This window comes from Ooceraea biroi, chromosome 10 (assembly GCF_003672135.1).
Source record: "Ooceraea biroi isolate clonal line C1 chromosome 10, Obir_v5.4, whole genome shotgun sequence".
In the NCBI taxonomy this organism is placed as follows: Eukaryota; Metazoa; Arthropoda; class Insecta; order Hymenoptera; family Formicidae; genus Ooceraea; species Ooceraea biroi.
In genome coordinates this window covers 10,791,044-10,809,597 of record NC_039515.1, presented here as the reverse complement: position 1 = coordinate 10,809,597, position 18,554 = coordinate 10,791,044, and the positions used below count along the sequence as shown (strand labels likewise).

Below are 18,554 nucleotides of genomic sequence, written 5' to 3'. Positions count from 1 at the left end.
AAATTAGCGTTAGCGTGGAGACGCGAGGATGTATTGACCGAGTAACATTGCTAGGTGGCAATTCATGGTTAGCGGAGACATTGTAGCCGAGATTGCAACGTGTACTCCAATTATTGCGAGCGCGACATGCATGCGCTCGATAGGCGCACGCCACGGGCCGCACATAGACGCAGTCGGTCTGGTAAATTGTTGCGTTCCCCGAATCAACATCCGCAATTCGTTGCACGCATTTTGCCCGGTCTGTAACTAATGTGAATTGGCAGTTTGCGCAATTTGCGTGCGTAATCAGTTTGCCGTTTGCGCTCAATTACCCCTCGTAATAGCCACCTGCTTTATTTGAAGGTATACTTACGTGATAACTAGAGCTATCGCATTTTTCATTAAAAAAATTATTCTAATCTACAGGGGAAACTTCAAAAATTTTGTTTGTAATCAAAGGTGCTCTCAACCCTATTATCCACCGATAAAAAAGAAAAATATGCATGTATATTTGGATAATCAGTAGAAAAGTGAGTTGAGAGGCTTCGATTATGAGACAACATTTTTGGAATTTTTATTGTACGTTAGAATAATTTTTTAATGAACATATATATGTACATGTATATTTAATGAATATGTATATATATTATACAGGGTGTCCCGGGTTTTAACCGACAAACTGCGGGAGCATATTCTACTAGTGGAAATAAGAAAAAATTCTTATATCGAGTTTGCTTAGAAATGCTTTATTACAAAGTTATAAACCAATATTGAAAAGAAATATCAGATAAGTAACAACGGATTTTTTCACAAAAATATAAATTATCTACGCAATGATTTAATGACGCATTTCAAAATGTTGTCCTTGCACATCGATACAAGCTAGACATCGACGCAGTACAGAATTTGTTACAGTACGACATTCCTGAAAATTTTGTTGCATCTCAGTAATTGAATTAGTAATTCGTTGCTTTAAATCTATCTGGTACTCTCCTGTTAGGAAATCTACGTTGATACTCTCGTACGGCAGCTCGTGCATTTCCGTCACAGAATCCGTACACGAAATGAATATCGGTGTATTCCTCATTTGAAAACACTTTTGGCATTCTGATAGTAATTGCTAGTTGACACGACGATTGAAATCTAACAGCTACTGTTGTGAAAGTAACAATCATACTGAATCGTTTCAACATAGTGAACATGAATACATGTGAATACACATAACATAAACATCCTCGACCTTCCAAATTCTACACTATGTTCCGTTGTTACTTATCTCATATTTCTTTTCAATATTGGTTTATAACTTTGTAATAAGGCATTTCTAAGCAAACTCGATATAAGAATTTTTTCTTATTTCCACTAGTAGAATATGCTCCCGCGGTTTGTCGGTTAAAACCCGGGACACCCTGTATATATACACATACATACCATACATACATAGAGGGGAAATTTGCCGAATTTGGACCACCGCTTAGGTTGGACTACTGTAACTTGTTATCTGCAGCAACTGTAGGAATCGTTGAGAGTGCTTTCCGCGCCTCTGGCATTTGACCTGTGAACAGGCATGTCTTTAATGACTCTCAGTGCACTCTCAGCAGATAACAAGTTACAGTAGTGGTCCAAATTCGGCAACTTTTCCCTATATTTTTTCATAAAAATTATTGTAAAATTATTGTCTACAGTGCAAACTCCAGTATATATACAATATATCAGCTCTATATATCAACCTTATATATATATGTATGTACACTGAAAAAAATATCTAATCGGATAATCAATTACATAGTAACAAACGGATATATCCGATTAAATTGTATTATTGTAAGACAAAGAAGATGATCGGACATATCCGATGAAGGTAATCGGATATGTCCATCATTTAATCGGTTTATCCGATGGAAATTTTTCTCAGTGTAGGATCGATTTCGCCGCTCGTGTGTCGCTTCACGCGTGCACTTGGCGCGAGGTACACTACTATGCTTCTCAATAATAAATTACTCGTCTCAAATTCTATTACACACAGATGGAAAAACTGTAAAAAAAAAACTGATCCGAGCTTAATTAATGCCCAATACGGAGCAATTCGCCCGAGGCTCCTCATCCGTTTGAGGATTCGAGAAAGAGCTCCTCCGCATTCACTCGCATCGCCAGCCCTCGCGCACGCATGCACGCCCGCACGTACGCAACCCGCTCTGCGTGTCGCGCGAAGCGCAATGACAGATGAACGACGATGCGGGCGGACGACTGCAGGGGCAGCATCCGTGCGGGGCAGGTGGCGCTGACGCAGGGGCCGGAGATCGCGGCGGGCGAGCCGAGCCAGTCGGTCCCGCGCCTCACGCGTGTGCGCATCTCGTGCAGCGCTCTCGCCGTGCCGTCGCTCGCGGTGTCCGCCGAGACTCCAGAGAGCAATCCACGCGCGCGAGAGAATCCACGAAGCCCTCGCACTTCTCTCGGCGCCGTATCGCGATCTATCGGCGATCTACCGGTCGCGCGCACCGATCGCGCGCCGCTCCTCGAAGATCGGAAATTAAAATCGATCGACATTCGCATTTCTTTTCCCTTCGCGCGTTCCCCCGCTCGACCGAGGGCGCCGGCCGAGGACGATGCCGACAATGTGAGAGCGGCGCACCTGGAGCGTCCGATCCGCGGTGCGATGGCGCAGAAATGGTAAATACAACGCCGCACGTTACCCGTATTCGTACTTTTTCGGAAGGGTCGTGCGATCCCTTCGCTCTGCCCATTTTTTACGCGCCCGTGAGATCGTTTTATCGCCCACCTTATCGCGAGCATCCCTGCGACACGCGTGCGTTACGTTTGCCGGTTTTACGCCGCCTCCCTCATTCCTCTTCTATCGCCCGCGGAAGTACTCGATTTACTTGCTCCGCGATCGACTGGCACGTTTTATTGCACGTGCGAGCATGTAAAACTGGATGATATGGTCTGTTTTGGAGCACGCAGCGCTCCGTACGATCGTAATCGTAATCATGGTAATCTCTGTATTACGATAAGGATATCCACAGGAATGGCGATGCGTGTAAAGATATCTCTTACGGAAAGTAAAAATGTTATCTTGCGGCAACAATTGTCCTTGTTTGCAGGGATCACACCCTCAGAAAGGATTTCTGATAACAAGACGAAAAATATTCTTGACTAATTTAGTCGTATTACAAGTATAAAAAATATGAAAATAAAACAATTTTTAATTTAAATCAGTAATTTCTATTCTTCTCTCTCGAATTAAAAAAGATTGTCTTACTGTCTTGAGACAAGAGTAACATGTACAAATTTATGCTTATATATCCTTGTATGTAGAATAATTTGATATTAGCGCCACTTTATAGTAGGCTTTGTCCATGTCGACGCATCATTTTCTCACAGTCGCTCGTCGACTCGGCGCTTCCGCGTCCTTTATTCCGATAAAACGGCCAATATTTATGTGTTGCAATCGAAAATCGGGAAAGTGTTTCTGTTATTTACAATGCAAGAAATATTAAAAGATATGGAAATGTAAGTAAGTATATACAATATACTTGAGAAATAAGATTCGAGATAAGACATTTCCATATCTTTTAATATTTCTTGTAGAGTATTGCACTTATTCATTGTAAATAACAGAAACACTTTCCCGATTTTCGATTGCAACACATAAATATTGGCCGTTTTGTGCAGATTCTACAAATTCTCTTAGAAGAATAGAATAAGATGTCTTTCAGATCTGACAATATTGTGAAATCAAGAATATTTTGAACTTGCTAGAAATTTGTATGTAAATCCTTCTGAGAAAATGAATGAGATAGCAACAAGATTATTTAATTGTAGATTTTCGAATTTTCTATTGAAGATTAAAATATGCTTCTTTTCAATAATAAATATGATTGTCGCTATAGCGATCTTATTTTATGATAGATTAAAGAGTAATAGCGTTAAGTCCAGAAATCTTTTCTGTGGGTGCAGGATAGAACGAAGCGTGGAATGATAAATTAAGCGGGCGTTGCTTAAAAGAGATTAATAGTACTCTCTAGTATCGCATTTAGATGTTTCATCACAAAGTTTCTATTAATATCCCGACCGTATACATCGTAATTCTCTGGTGAATCACTTCCGGAGTAGTTAGTATCAATGCTTGTACCTACGTTTGCGAGAAGTCTGGCCTCGATCAATCTCTTTCATGACATTTTAGACAATATATAGTCCAGAGAGAAGCACTTAATGCAGGAAATATCTTCAATTCGGGGATAACTGCTTTAGGCTATCGGTAGCAGCCGATTTCTATCAGCCACCCCTGGCTGTAATAAAGTTTTAATGTATTAAAAGTTTTTGCCTTCATACAGAGCGCGTCGCAAGAGATCGCCGTTCATTACACTTTTCCGATGTTTAACATCGTACACTTTTGTAACTCAACTCCCAAGCGAGACGTAGCAAATTGTATGAAGAGCAATTATTTGGAATTAACCGGGAAATGCAACTTTCATTCATCGCGCTGAGACTCGACGTACGTAAAGTGTCATATTTTCAATCTTTAATTATTCGAACGCACGATGAATTTATATATATTTCAACCGAAACTTTTCCTCTGTAAACAAGATTTTATATGAAATATAATACGATAGAACACGCACGTCGCTATTGAGAGGCTCGCGCACTTGAAGCTAATCTGTGTGAAAACTAGTCTGTCTCTTGAAATAGTACCGAGATTAACGTGGCACGGCGTTCTTGACACGAAATTGATATGACGTTCGATCACCATTCGGCTCCAATCTAAACAATTAACATCCGGCCGTGCGTTTTTAATCGAATATCTCCCCTTGTTGGACGCTTAATTGGTGCACATTCGAAATTCGACTCGCGGTCATACAAAACAGAGCCAATTCCATGCCCTTTGTCAGGAGTTCCTTTTAACCTTTGACCTTCACTGCGGTGTTATATGTATATGCATGTGTAATATACATACACACAGACACACACGTACATGTATATACATATTCGCGCGCGACTTGCAGCGCGATGTCCTCGTTCCGCCGCGGAAAGGCAGGATCCGGTGGTTTCGAATGCATTAACATTGGAGTGAGCCTGAAAAAGCAACGTCCCCGCATCGCAGCCGCGCGTTTCCGCAGCCCGATAATATAACTTAGTTTAAAACTACTTCGCTATAATACTGACTTACAAAAGGATCCGGGTCTCGCTATGTCCGTCATGTAACTCACCCTCATTGTCGACGTTACGATTTTCCGCCGGTGCGGGTTGAATGCGACGCGATGTAATGCCCGGTGCACCACCGTGTATCTAGTGCGGGGCAAGCGTCAAATTTCTGTAACGTTTCATTTGACTTTCGCGTCACGTCAAACAGCTGAGCATTAAAAACTATTGCGACATTAAAACCTAGGTGAAACCCTGGACGACGGCGATACGAAGAATTATAATAATTCCAGCATTTAATTCCTGCTTAACTTTTGCTATTCTCGCCGTTTAACGCCGAGTGGCGGAAGCTCGCATATTTAAACTCCGGAACTCTACTAACGTGATTTTAACGTCGACAGATGCCATAGTATACGTATTATAAAATATATACACGCACACAAACGCACATGCACACGAGTAGAGTTAAGTTCTTCGATTACACCATCCAGTATCACTATCATGGAATTCAGAAATTGAATTAACGACTGACGAGAAAACGACTGATTCCGCTGGCGTCCATTTAAAAGGCAGAGAATGCCATTTACACGTCACGCCTGTACAGAAGCAAGTGCGGAAATATTTCAAGCCGAATACTAGGCGCATCGTCTCGAATCTTCCTTCTTCGCGAGTCTAAACATAAACCATGACTCGGGAATTCTACGCAAGTTTGTGCAATCGGACGAGTGCGGGGAGTCCATTTTGAAGAGTAATAGTCCATGCGTCCATCAGGCGTATGGTAATAGTTTATGAAACGCCCTTGGGGTTGTTTTTCCGACGAACGGACTATTAATTTCAAGTTGGCTTTAATTCAAGACTAATCTCTCCGGGCTTTGCAGATGAACTCGCGGAAACGCGTACTCAAAATTTCCGTGCCCCTTTCCCTCCTCCTCATGGGAAATATCATTTGTCATGGGACGCGAGAGATAACGTCATGGTCGGGGGATACCCGCGGGTGGGAGAGTGTTTTTACGAGCGGTATAAACTACGATTAAGAACCGAATAGTTTCATATTTAAACGTTATTGCTCGTTTAACAAATTCACTCGCAGTCAGCAATAAATGCATGCAGCGTATATAAATATAAAAAATATATAAATATAAATATAAAAAAATGATGACAATACAAAACATGTATACTAGGGATCATCTTCAACGTATTGTACAGTATTGTTAACTTTTTCTTATACTTTTTGCAGATCTAGTATACTCTGGATCGTTACATATGTGTTATTAACAAATTGCGAAAGTTTAAACGTGATAATTAAATCCTGCCACGCGGGCTTTCTCATCTGTTCATCTCTTCACTCCGTTCACTGCGTCTTGATTTATTTGCAGATTATTCGCGCACACGAGTCATTTGCAATTCATCCATCCGAGTGCCGCTCCTTCGCGTAACGATCGCAGTCTCAAGAATTTCGCGTATATAGGACCCACGTACTACTATTGGGTTGGCCAAAAAGTAATTGCGTTTTTTTTTATATAAATAAAAGGCGAATTTTTCATGGGAAACAAAAACTTTATTAAACAATATATTGTCCATTTTGTTTGATTATCTTTTGCCATTTTTCAGGCAACTTCATGATTCCGCGCTCAAAAAAGTTCTTATCTTTTTCAGCAAAAAACAATTCCAACAACGATTTCATATCCTCATCAGCAGTAAAGGTTTTGCCATTCAAGGCGTTTTGCAAAGAACGAAACAAATGGTAATCTGATGGTGCCAGGTCTGGCGAATATGGTGGATGTGGTGACATCATGGTAACACATCCCATCCAAGCTGCAACAATTTTTCACGAGTGACCAAACTTGTACGTGGTCTAGCGTTATCATGGTGAAACACAACACCTTTGCGATTCACCAATTCTCGACGTTTCTGTTTGATGGCATCATTTAATTTATCCAGTTGACGACAGTATACGTCTGAATTAATGGTTTGATTCCTTGCAAGCAGCTCGAAATACACAATACCTTTAAAGTCCCACCAAACTGACAGCATAATCTTTCTTTGGTGAATATCTGCTTTTCAAGTGCTTTGAGCAGGTTCATCACGCTTGCTCCACGATCTTTTTCGTTTGACGTTGTTGTAGACGATCCATTTTTCGTCGCCTGTTACATACGTTTCAAAAATGGATCATTTTCCTCACGTTTCAAAAGAGAATCGCAGATGTCAATGCGCTTAGTGAGATGAATTTCGTTGAGCTCATGTGGTACCGAAATATCGAGCTTACTAATGTATCCAAGTCGTTTTAAATGGTTTTCAACACTCGATTTCGATATGTTAAGATTCTCAGCAATCTCTCGTGTCGTTAAACGCCGATTGGAATCGATCAGTGCCTTTATTTTGTCATCATTAATTTCGATTGGCCTTCCTGAGCGTGGTGCATCTTTCACATTAAAATCTGCAGATCGAAATTTAGTAAACCAATTTTGACACTGCCGCAGTTTTAAAGCATCTTCGCCATATACATGACGTAACTTTTTATGAGCTTGCACAGCGTTTTTCCCTTTTCGGAAGTAATAAAAGAAAATATGAGGAAAATGTTCTTTTTGATTTTCCATTTTGAAATCGACGGCAAAGAAACAATTGTTAACGAAATCGTGTACTTTCTTTTTGTAAAACAAGCTTGAACTGTGAGTTGTTAACCTACATAATGAATTTGCGGTTTAGAATGAAGTTAGTTACATTTCAAGACATGTATGTCCATCTATTGGAAAAAAACGCAATTACTTTTTGGCCAACCCAATACATATACACAGACACTACTCTCCTTCACTCTCGCTGCAGACATCGCATCAATTTTGTACAGTTATTTTCGCGAGTTGTGTACCCGGAACCGGAGCGTTGTGGGCACACGTGGTGGCCATGGTGAATGAAAGGTTCCGTTCTTGGTGGAAGTCTTTTTTACGCGCTTGCAAAGTACGTTCCAACAGGTTGTTGATTCAGCTGTCTATTATTTCCGTTTCAAATCATCAAAAGAGAGAGAGAGAGAAGCGGAGCGCAGGCCTCCCTTGCGCAAGCACTGTTTCGTGATTTCAAAAATTCGATTCTATTTCCGGGTATGCTCTTTGATGCTCGGTCTGCGCGCCACGAGGCGCAAAACTTTACAGCGCGAGTATATTCTTTTGCTTTTGCTCCATTTTACTCATTTTGTTACAGCCACGTTTTATTCGTATAAAATCCCGACCGCGTCACACACATCGACGTGTCGCAGAAACGTCACGTTAAAAACGGGAAATCTACATTTTTTTAAAAAGTAGTATGCGTGGGAGAAGCACGGGAATACGTGTGTATGTACATACACCGTTATTTTTCGCGAAAATATTTCGTCGAGGGAATTAAGATGCCCAGTGCAGGTTTTCGCAGCGTCGCTGGGCGAAACAATAATCGGCTTCCGATGCGATATACCGTGAGTTGATTGCGTGCGAAAGTTGCGCGATACACTGTTACAGTTTTGCGGTATTTAGTCGTAGTATTACCACGCTTCGATCCGTCTCGTACGCAGGTATATCGACATTCAAATCGGATGCTTACATCGGACATTCTGATGAATAAAATAATTCTATATTTCTCACTGTACCTTTTACTTTTGTCATTAGAAACCCGTCTCAGGTCGTGCGTGTTTCAGTTTTGTGAATCTTAAATTATCACACTGAGAAAAATTTCCATCGGATAAACCGATTAAATATTATTTCCGATTGTAAAGTTTTATTTAAATGATTAAACCGATTAAATTATGGATTATATCCGATTACCTTCATCGGATATGTCCGATCATCTTCTTTGTTTTAATACAATTTAATCGGATATATCCGTTTGTTATTACTATGTAATTGATTATTCGATTAGATATTTTTCTCAGTGCAGGTAGAGGAAAGACGCCAATACCAATATACAATTTTGTTTTTGGAGATTATCTCTTAACGTAAAGCTCAAAATAAAAATTTGCACATGTATACTAGAGACTACCTTCTGTTAGATGGTATTATATTTTTTATAATAGTTTCTAGTTTTTAAGAAAATAACGTTTTTCTAAGACACACGAAAACTGAGCTTTGAGAAATTGGGCATATCTATTAAAAATTATGAAACATGTTAGAAATATGATAATATATTTGAATAAATCCAAGTGACACATTAAACGGTTATATAATATAAATTTATTAAAAATTTAATATTTCACTAGTATTTATAACAGTATATTTATGTAATAATATACAAAATACATATGCAATAACAAAAATAAAAATTCATGTCAAACATCATGTATTTCGTCAAGAATCGAAATTAAGTTATGTTGATTGCAGAGTGGCGCACGTATCGCATAGAGTATGTCGGAGCATGGCAAACTCTCAAATTAAAATTCTAAATTTTGAAATCGTACAGTAAAAAAAAGTAATAAAGATAAAAATAAAAATAAAATATTTTCTGAGAAAGTTACAAGCATGTAGAAGAACTTGATATTATAAAAAAAAGATAATTACTGTTGTTTAAACAACGTAATTTGTCAAAGAAATTTTATAGGAAAAAAACTTTTGAACTTCAAGGACTCGATATAAGCTCATTTAGCATAAAAACAAACAAGAAACATAGAAACTATGAGTTCTTAATACGTTAACTAACTAAATAGATCGCGTTTATATATTAGTTTTAATAAAGTGTAACATTTACTTCCTGAGAAATAGGGATATGTCTCTTTAGAAGGTCTACGTCGGCGCCTTTCCTCTAATACAAAGCTTTATGTAGCTGTTTGTGCGCCTACATCAATGAAGATTTCAATGAGCACTGCAAACAGCGCGTGGAAAAATACGTAATGCGCGACTCTCGTGAATGAATCCGGCATCTCATCAGCGATATGAGTCGCGTAAATAGAATATCGCGCGGTGAAATTTGTTGCGCCATGTTCATATTCATATCGCTGTCCTTTCACGATGATTTAAAGCGCCAAAAATGGAGGCGGCGAATCAACAACCTGTTGAAGCGTACTTTCCAGAGAGCACGTTTGTGTAAATTCCTTCCGTCAACGACACGTTTGTCAGAAATCCGGATTTAATTGTGCAACCGTTCCGGGACGCGGGAACGTCTGCGCGGAACGTCTGTCGTAAGCGTTAACGCTGAATTAACTCGGTATCGAATTGTACACATCTGGAGGATCGTTGCCTCCGGCATCCCGAAGACAGGAAGACGCTCAGCACGCTGTTGTAACGCGTAATCCGGGATCCTGTCAGAACCCGCAGTTGCATGGGGGATCCTGTTTTCTACGTGACGTAGAAGCAAATGTGACTTTTACGGTCGTACGGCTCTGTATGAATATGCATCGCTTAATTATATTCTCCGCCCGGCGCGTTTGTAAGCGATTTTCTTCCACGGGAGGCGGGCCGGAATTGCAAATAGACCGATCGTTACACCCGCTCAAAATTCAAGGGTTCACTCAAGGAGGCATTTAGCGCAAAATGTCATCGTGCGACTGCCATTACTGCACGCTCCTACGCCGTCGCGCGCCGTGCGAGCGGAATCACTTGAGAATCACTCACTGTCGCGCGGATATCCGGGGCCAAAACGGTAGACCCTACCGCCGGCTAGATTATCGTGCTCGGCATTGCGCAAACAATATTCACAGCAGTAGACACCTGCCCGTCGCTGAATGTGAGAACAGGCGAAGCGAAATAAATCCCTTTCTATGCCGAATATCGACCTGCCGTATTTCGCATTCAACATTCCGCATTCAGGACTGCTTAACCACGTTAAAGACAATGAGCTGCGCGCAGCGGAAGCTGGTCGGCCTAATTAACGCGCTTCATCTGCTGCCCGAACGCGCGCACGAGCTCGTGCATTTGGTTGATTTATTCAATAAACAGGCAAACGAAATCCCTTTACGGTTCATAAAATTGGCTCTTTTAACTTTATGCCTCTCGATTTTTTTACGGCGCTTATCAAAAGAGAGAGAGAGAAGGGAAAAACTTTTATCGCGCGACCACAAGAGAGAAAAGCCTCCCTTTCTTCTCTCGCTTTTCTTCTTCTCTTCGCCGACTCGTTCGTTCGCTTGTCCCTCTTATTTCCTCGTGTCCTTCTCACCCTTCCCGAGACCCTCACCCTATCCCACTCAAGGTCAACCAACGGAGGATGCGTTACCATGACGACGCACGAGCTCAGCGTGACGTGCCGCCCATTTCCATCCCTTTTCCGTGTACGTACCGTGTGCACGTGCCCACACGTCGTATGTCGCCGGGACGGGAACATCCCCGAAGGCGAAGTGCGGGATGTCGCATAATTTTGACAATGCGTCGGCGAACACGTCGCCACGTCGGATGAGGACGACGATGAGGACGAGGACGTCCGAAAGAGGACGGCGCGGCGCAGTTCGGCAAAGTTGGAGATTAAGTCCGCTCGTGTGCTCGTTCTCTCAGCGAACTAACTTGGAACCGACGATGAGAATCGGGGAACGTCCGTGCGCGCGCGGGGGTGATCTTAATTACCGCGAGACAATGCATCGACTGGCGCGCATTGTTACGTCGCGTCGCGTAAACGCGCTGCTGACGTAACTACCAACAAAACTGCATTTAACGCGGCACGCACCGTCGACCGCACCGCCGCGCCGACCGATCGGAATGCTGAATTGTATTGTAATACAAAAGCCCATCTGCATCCCCCGTTCGGCATTTGAACTGGTTCCAGCGAGGAACGTTGCCAGCCGCTGCCGTTTGATTGTCCCCGCAGCTGTCGCTAGAAAACCGGAGGAGATTTTAAGGAAATATTCGGTAACGTGCACCGAACCGACGGTTCCGCCAACGAATTAATTTCCACGGCACGGATTCCGGTAATAAATTAACTCTCGCCGGTATAAATTACGGATTTACGCGAAACGCGACACCGTCTGCATCTTTCCGCGGCTTCACAATTTAAGTCCCCGTAAAGCATACGTAATTACTAGCCCCGTGTATTTATATTAAATACCTCGCGAAGAAATGCGTGTGGAATGAAGTTTTCGTATGACGCGGCTTAGCAGTGGGATTAATTGGTGCACGACTGGTAAAGGCCGCGGCACGTAGAAAAACTTAAGCAGTGAGGCTTAAAACTTAAGAGATGCGACCAATCACAGTCGAGGACGTAAGTAGCCATTTTAAAACTCAAAACTTGTGATTGGTCGCATCTCTTAGGTTTTAAGTTTCACTGCTCAAGTTTTTCTATGTGGCGCGGCCTTAAGTCGAAATTTCATCGTACCATAACGGAGGCTCGATTTTCTCAGAGTGTTCCTGCGCAGAAAATTCCTCCTGGAATCGACCCGACCATTCTCTTGTCGTCATTGAATCTAGATTATGTCCCTGTTATTCCGTATGTTGTTGCCAGCAGTTTCGTAACTCGGCGACACATCGAGGTAACCACGTTAGACGGGTGCCATTGACATCGAGAATGCGAACCGACCACCTGTAGAAACCATCGTTAAAGTGACTGTCGTTGCAAGCGGTACGCACAATCATTTACCAATTGTGATATGCATATGTGTTGATGAGTCTGTAACTTCTCTGTCCCTCTCTCGGTCTCTCTGCTACCTCGCAGATCTGAAATGACAGGCGTTAAACGAGGATAAGTCGAATATTGTTACAGGAAATTTGGGTAATTATGTAGAGATATGGACTACCTCCCGATTTCAATAATTTTTTAATCTGTCATCAAGGTCATCACCCTAGGTGACGTTGTGAAGGTTTGAGCCGGCGCTCGTTGTTTATTAAAAAGTTATTAACAACAGAAGTTTAATGATTTTGCACGAATTTTCAGCTGTCCACGCGAAAGGAGGAGTTACGTTGAGGATTGAGTTAGGTTAGGTTAGGTCTTTGCGAGGAGGGAGTGCAAGGGGAAAGGTTCCGCCCCTCTCCCACTTCCACTATTCATATTCATAGATCCTTCATAGATTTGCAGATTCCAGTGTTTTATGTTATGTGGAGCCTCTCCCCTGTCCACACTTCCACTGCGGTCATTGTTTACTAAAAAGTTATTAACAAAACGAAACAAAAAACTTAACCTAACTTAACGTAACCTAACTTAACCCAGGGAGGAGGGGCTCCATCCATAATCCTTCCCTTCGCGTGGATAGCTGAAAATTCGTGCAAAATCATTAAACTTCTTTTGTTGATAACTTTTTAATAAACAACGAGCGCCGGCTAAAACTTTCTGATTATCACTCAGAGTGATTGACCTTGATGGCATATTAAAAAATTATTGAAATCGGGAGGTAGTCCGTATCTCTGTATAAATACCGAAATTTGATGCACTCGTGAAAATGTACGCGGAAATTCGTGGAAATTGCGGAAAGGTCACGCGTGGAGTGCCAAAGCGAAAGAAAAATTTTAAAGAAACGTGGCGCGCCGTAGGTGTCTCACATTTATACCGAAAGCTCCCGTACTCGCGGAACGGCAAATGGAAAATTCGATATATTGCAGAGAAAGAAACAGATGCGACGGGAGAAAACGAACAGAGCGATATTTCCCCTGCCACATGCAACCCCCGTGAAACCCGAACTCCAGCTCCGTCGATCGAGCTGGCGACGAGCATGTACAGCAAAAAAATTTGTGTTAAACTCAATACATTTCACATGTCTCGCACGATCCACTCAAATTTTTGCGTTAATGTGACACAACGTGGATACGTCAAAAAATGACATCAATATCAATATTATGTGGATAATTTAACATAAAATTCGTACGAAAATTATGTTTGAAAGCAAACATTTTCTGTAAAATGCACTCCTCGTTAATTTTTAAAAAGATTGATTCAACATATGGTGACTGTGTTGTAGAATGAAATTCTTACTATTGTAAGATCTGGAAAGATAGTTGAGACTGACAGGTCGTATAGAGGATCGGAATGAAAAACAAGTTGATCACAACAGTAGGAGTATTGGCCGTACAGCCTAAGACCTAGGCGCGTGAACCAGGGATCCCGGAGAGTTCAAGTTCAAATCTAAGGCAGTCTTCTAGTTATTTTTCGCCTCTTACAGTTCAGAAGTGGGATAAAATCCGCTACCCCTCGAAGACAGTTGAGATTCATCCGCTACCCCTCGGAGAGGAGGGAGTTGAGAAGCAGCTGGCCGGTAGTGAAGCCTGAACATGGAAGTCGGGACGAACTCAGAGGAGTGAACCAACATGGAGATTGGGAAGGACTCAGAGGAGTGAACCAACATGGAGATTGGGAAGGACTCAGAGGAGTGAACCAACATGGAGGTTGGGAGGGACTCAGAAGAGTGAACCAAAAATGGATGTTGGGAGGGACTCAGAAGAGTGAACCAAAAATGGAGGTTGGGAGGGACTCAAGTGGAGTGAACCGACGATTTGGAGACATTCGGGGACGAATGTAATGTTAGGCTGGCCGAGCTGTAAGATCTGGAAAGATAGTCGAGACTGACAGGTCGTATAGAGGATCGGAATGAAAACAAGTTGATCACAACAGTAGGAGTATTGGCCGTACAGCCTAAGACCTAGGCGTGTGAACCAGGGATCCCGGAGAGTTCGAGTTCAAATCTAAGGCAGTCTTCTAGTTATTTTTCGCCTCTTACAGTTCAGAAGTGGGATAAAATCCGCTACCCCTCGAAGACAGTTGAGATTCATCCGCTACCCCTCGGAGAGGAGGGAGTTGAGAAGCAGCTGGCCGGTAGTGAAGCCTGAACATGGAGGTCGGGACGGACTCAGAGGAGTGAACCAACATGGAGATTGGGAAGGACTCAGAGGAGTGAACCAACATGGAGGTTGGGAGGGACTCAGAAGAGTGAACCAAAAATGGAGGTTGGGAGGGACTCAAGTGGAGTGAACCGACGATTTGGAGACATTCGGGGACGAATGTAATGTTAGGCTGGCCGAGCTGTAAGATCTGGAAAGATAGTCGAGACCGACAGGTCATAAAGAGGATCGGAATGAAAACAAGTTGATCACAACAGTAGGAGTATTGGCCGTACAGCCTAAGACCTAGGCGTGTGAACCAGGGATCTCGGAGAGTTCGAGTTCAAATCTAAGGCAGTCTTCTAGTTATTTTTCGCCTCTTACAGTTCAGAAGTGGGATAAAATCCGCTACCCCTCGAAGACAGTTGAGATTCATCCGCTACCCCTCGGAGAGGAGGGAGTTGAGAAGCAGCTGGCCGGTAGTGAAGCCTGAACATGGAGGTCGGGACGGACTCAGAGGAGTGAACCAACATGGAGATTGGGAAGGACTCAGAGGAGTGAACCAACATGGAGGTTGGGAGGGACTCAGAAGAGTGAATCAAAAATGGAGGTTGGGAGGGACTCAAGTGGAGTGAACCGACGATTTGGAGACATTCGGGGACGAATGTAATGTTAGGCTGGCCGAGCTGTAAGATCTGGAAAGATAGTCGAGACTGACAGGTCGTATAGAGGATCGGAATGAAAACAAGTTGATCACAACAGTAGGAGTATTGGCCGTACAGCCTAAGACCTAGGCGTGTGAACCAGGGATCCCGGAGAGTTCGAGTTCAAATCTAAGGCAGTCTTCTAGTTATTTTTCGCCTCTTACAGTTCAGAAGTGGGATAAAATCCGCTACCCCTCGAAGACAGTTGAGATTCATCCGCTACCCCTCGGAGAGGAGGGAGTTGAGAAGCAGCTGGCCGGTAGTGAAGCCTGAACATGGAGGTCGGGACGGACTCAGAGGAGTGAACCAACATGGAGATTGGGAAGGACTCAGAGGAGTGAACCAACATGGAGATTGGGAAGGACTCAGAGGAGTGAACCAACATGGAGGTTGGGAGGGACTCAGAAGAGTGAACCAAAAATGGATGTTGGGAGGGGCTCAGAAGAGTGAACCAAAAATGGAGGTTGGGAGGGACTCAAGTGGAGTGAACCGACGATTTGGAGACATTCGGGGACGAATGTAATGTTAGGCTGGCCGAGCTGTAAGATCTGGAAAGATAGTCGAGACCGACAGGTCATAAAGAGGATCGGAATGAAAACAAGTTGATCACAACAGTAGGAGTATTGGCCGTACAGCCTAAGACCTAGGTGTGTGAACCAGGTATCTCGGAGAGTTCGAGTTCAAATCTAAGGCAGTCTCCTAGTTATTTTTCGCCTCTTACACTATATTATATGTAAAATATATTTGTACGTAGTAGTAAGACATTTGAATTAGTTGACTGAACACGTAAAATCCAATTAACACAAGGATAATTTCAAGACATGAATGTGCCGCGCTTTTAACATAAAAATGTTCACGAGGAACGTTTTTAATACAGAAATACAAAAATACGTTTTGTTCTACGACGAAGCACTGGGGTGAATCTTTCGCGCTCGCGGTCCTCTCGCGCTCCACGTCGCTTTCCTTCGATGACGCTGACGGCTTTTTAATCTCGCGCGGCTTTTGTAAAGCGGGACGCCGTTATTACAGCGCGTACCGATTCGATTGACAGGCAATTGTCGGTGTATTGTGCGGGCTCCGCGGCACGATTATATAAGCTGCCGCGGGCAACGCGATGGATCCCGTTCAATCGTTCTCCCATATGGAGGCCAGTCTAGCCGATATAGCCGGCATTATATGTTTCTTACGGCCGTCCGTGCGATAGCGCAGGCATTTGCGAATCCACGTGGGACTCGCTCGCATTCACGACAGCGCGCGATACCGCCCTCTTGTTCGCCACGCCATACATTCTGATTAACCGTGCAGTGGTATATACCACTTATGGGTCAGGCGCGAGCTCACGCCGGCTATTCTTCAGCTGGCTTGCTCCTCTCCTGCTTATTTCTCCTCTTGGATCTCTTGGAAAGAATTGCGACGTTTGCTCTATCATCCCATCGGAATCTGGAAGAAATGCTCTCTCTCTCTCTCTCTCTCTCTCTCTCTCTCGGCTTGGAGTGATACTCGGTACATTCCGCCAACGAGATTTATTCGTTCTCTCCTACTGCAGCGGCCTGCGGCCGTTCCGTTAAAAAAATGTGTGAGTATTCTCGATTTATTAAGTATTTATTTTGAGTTGTAGCAGGATTACGAGGATTTCAAAGATCAACTTTTCGTTAAACTGAAGACACCCGATTTGTAAGGTATCTGAGATTTCAGACTGTCTGATTGGGAAATTGCAGGCTCCACGATCAATCAATCTCGGCTTTTCCTCAACAAACCGTCACTGTTTGTGAAAATGTCGTAAATACTTGCAGTTAATTAAGCGTTGATGCCGATTGCGGTATTAACGAGCGCTGCTTATTGCGCATTCGCGAATATTGATGAATGATGGTGCTCGGATTTCAGCGTCTTGCGCTGTCAATTCTGAACGTCAACGTTCGCGATTCTATCTCCGTCCGTCACGCCGCGTTGAATGCATGCCATTCGATGCACATGGTCTGCACGCGACAGGCACGTCTAGACTGATTGCCAAAATTTTCAGTCATTTACACATGTCTCTCAGCCGTGTCCAAGTCGAGCGCAGTGCAATCGAGTTCTCTAAATAAAGCTACTTCAGCTAAATTCTTCGCGATATCATCGCCACCACGCCCGTTGAAGACCGATTGAGCTTGGAATAATTTACGATAAATAAATAATTTACGACATTCGAAATTCCACGCTCAACGGTGGATCTGTCCAAGAAGCTGAATGCTGTAGCTTTGATAGACTCGCAATAATAGCTTCGTTATTGCTTGATGCTTCAGTTACTTCAACGTAGACAGCGTGCTCGTTGTACGGACAACGCGAGCTTCTTCAAGCAGTACAGAACGTAACAAAAGATAATAAATTCAACGCATATTCGTAAGTGAGAAATAAAGAATTTAATATAAAATAATGAAGATAATAAGTAGAGCAATTGAATTCTTGCAGACGCATTAAAGAAAGAAAAACTTGATACATTAAAAATACATCAGGAAAACGATTCTCTCTCACACACACACACACATACACGTGCGCGTGCACACGTGGTAGCTACGTAATCAGATAAAACAAGTCTAGTGTCGTTTTACAAGGTATAGATGCGACGCTATCTGTTTGAAAGCGCGTTACCGGTACCACGTGTAAGATCTGGAAAGATAGTCGAGACTGACAGGTCGTATAGAGGATCGGAATGAAAACAAGTTGATCACAACAGTAGGAGTATTGGCCGTACAGCCTAAGACCTAGGCGTGTGAACCAGGGATCCCGGAGAGTTCGAGTTCAAATCTAAGGCAGTCTCCTAGTTATTTTTCGCCTCTTACAATTCAGAAGTGGGATAACATCCGCTACCCCTCGGAGAGGAGGGAGTTGAGAAGCAGCTGGCCGGTAGTGAAGCCTGAACATGGAGGTCGGGACGGACTCAGAGGAGTGAATCAACATGGAGGTCGGGACAGACTCAGAGGAGTGAACAAACATGGAGATTGGGAAGGACTCAGAGGAGTGAACCAACATGGAGGTTGGGAGGGACTCAGAAGAGTGAACCAACATG

At 43.1% G+C, this 18,554-nt stretch overlaps 1 protein-coding gene across 3 annotated transcripts in view; it reads left to right on the top strand.

Annotated features, from left to right (window-relative positions):
• Window positions 1-2,515: 2,515 nt before the first annotated feature.
• Window positions 2,516-18,554, top strand: part of LOC105278591 (diacylglycerol kinase 1) — a 106,449-nt gene continuing 90,410 nt past the window's right edge. For all 3 annotated transcript variants that reach the window (XM_011337799.3, XM_026973472.1, XM_026973471.1), the window contains exon 1: window positions 2,516-2,649. The gene's annotated coding sequence lies outside the window, so the exon portion shown is untranslated. The remainder of the gene's footprint in view (window positions 2,650-18,554) is intronic.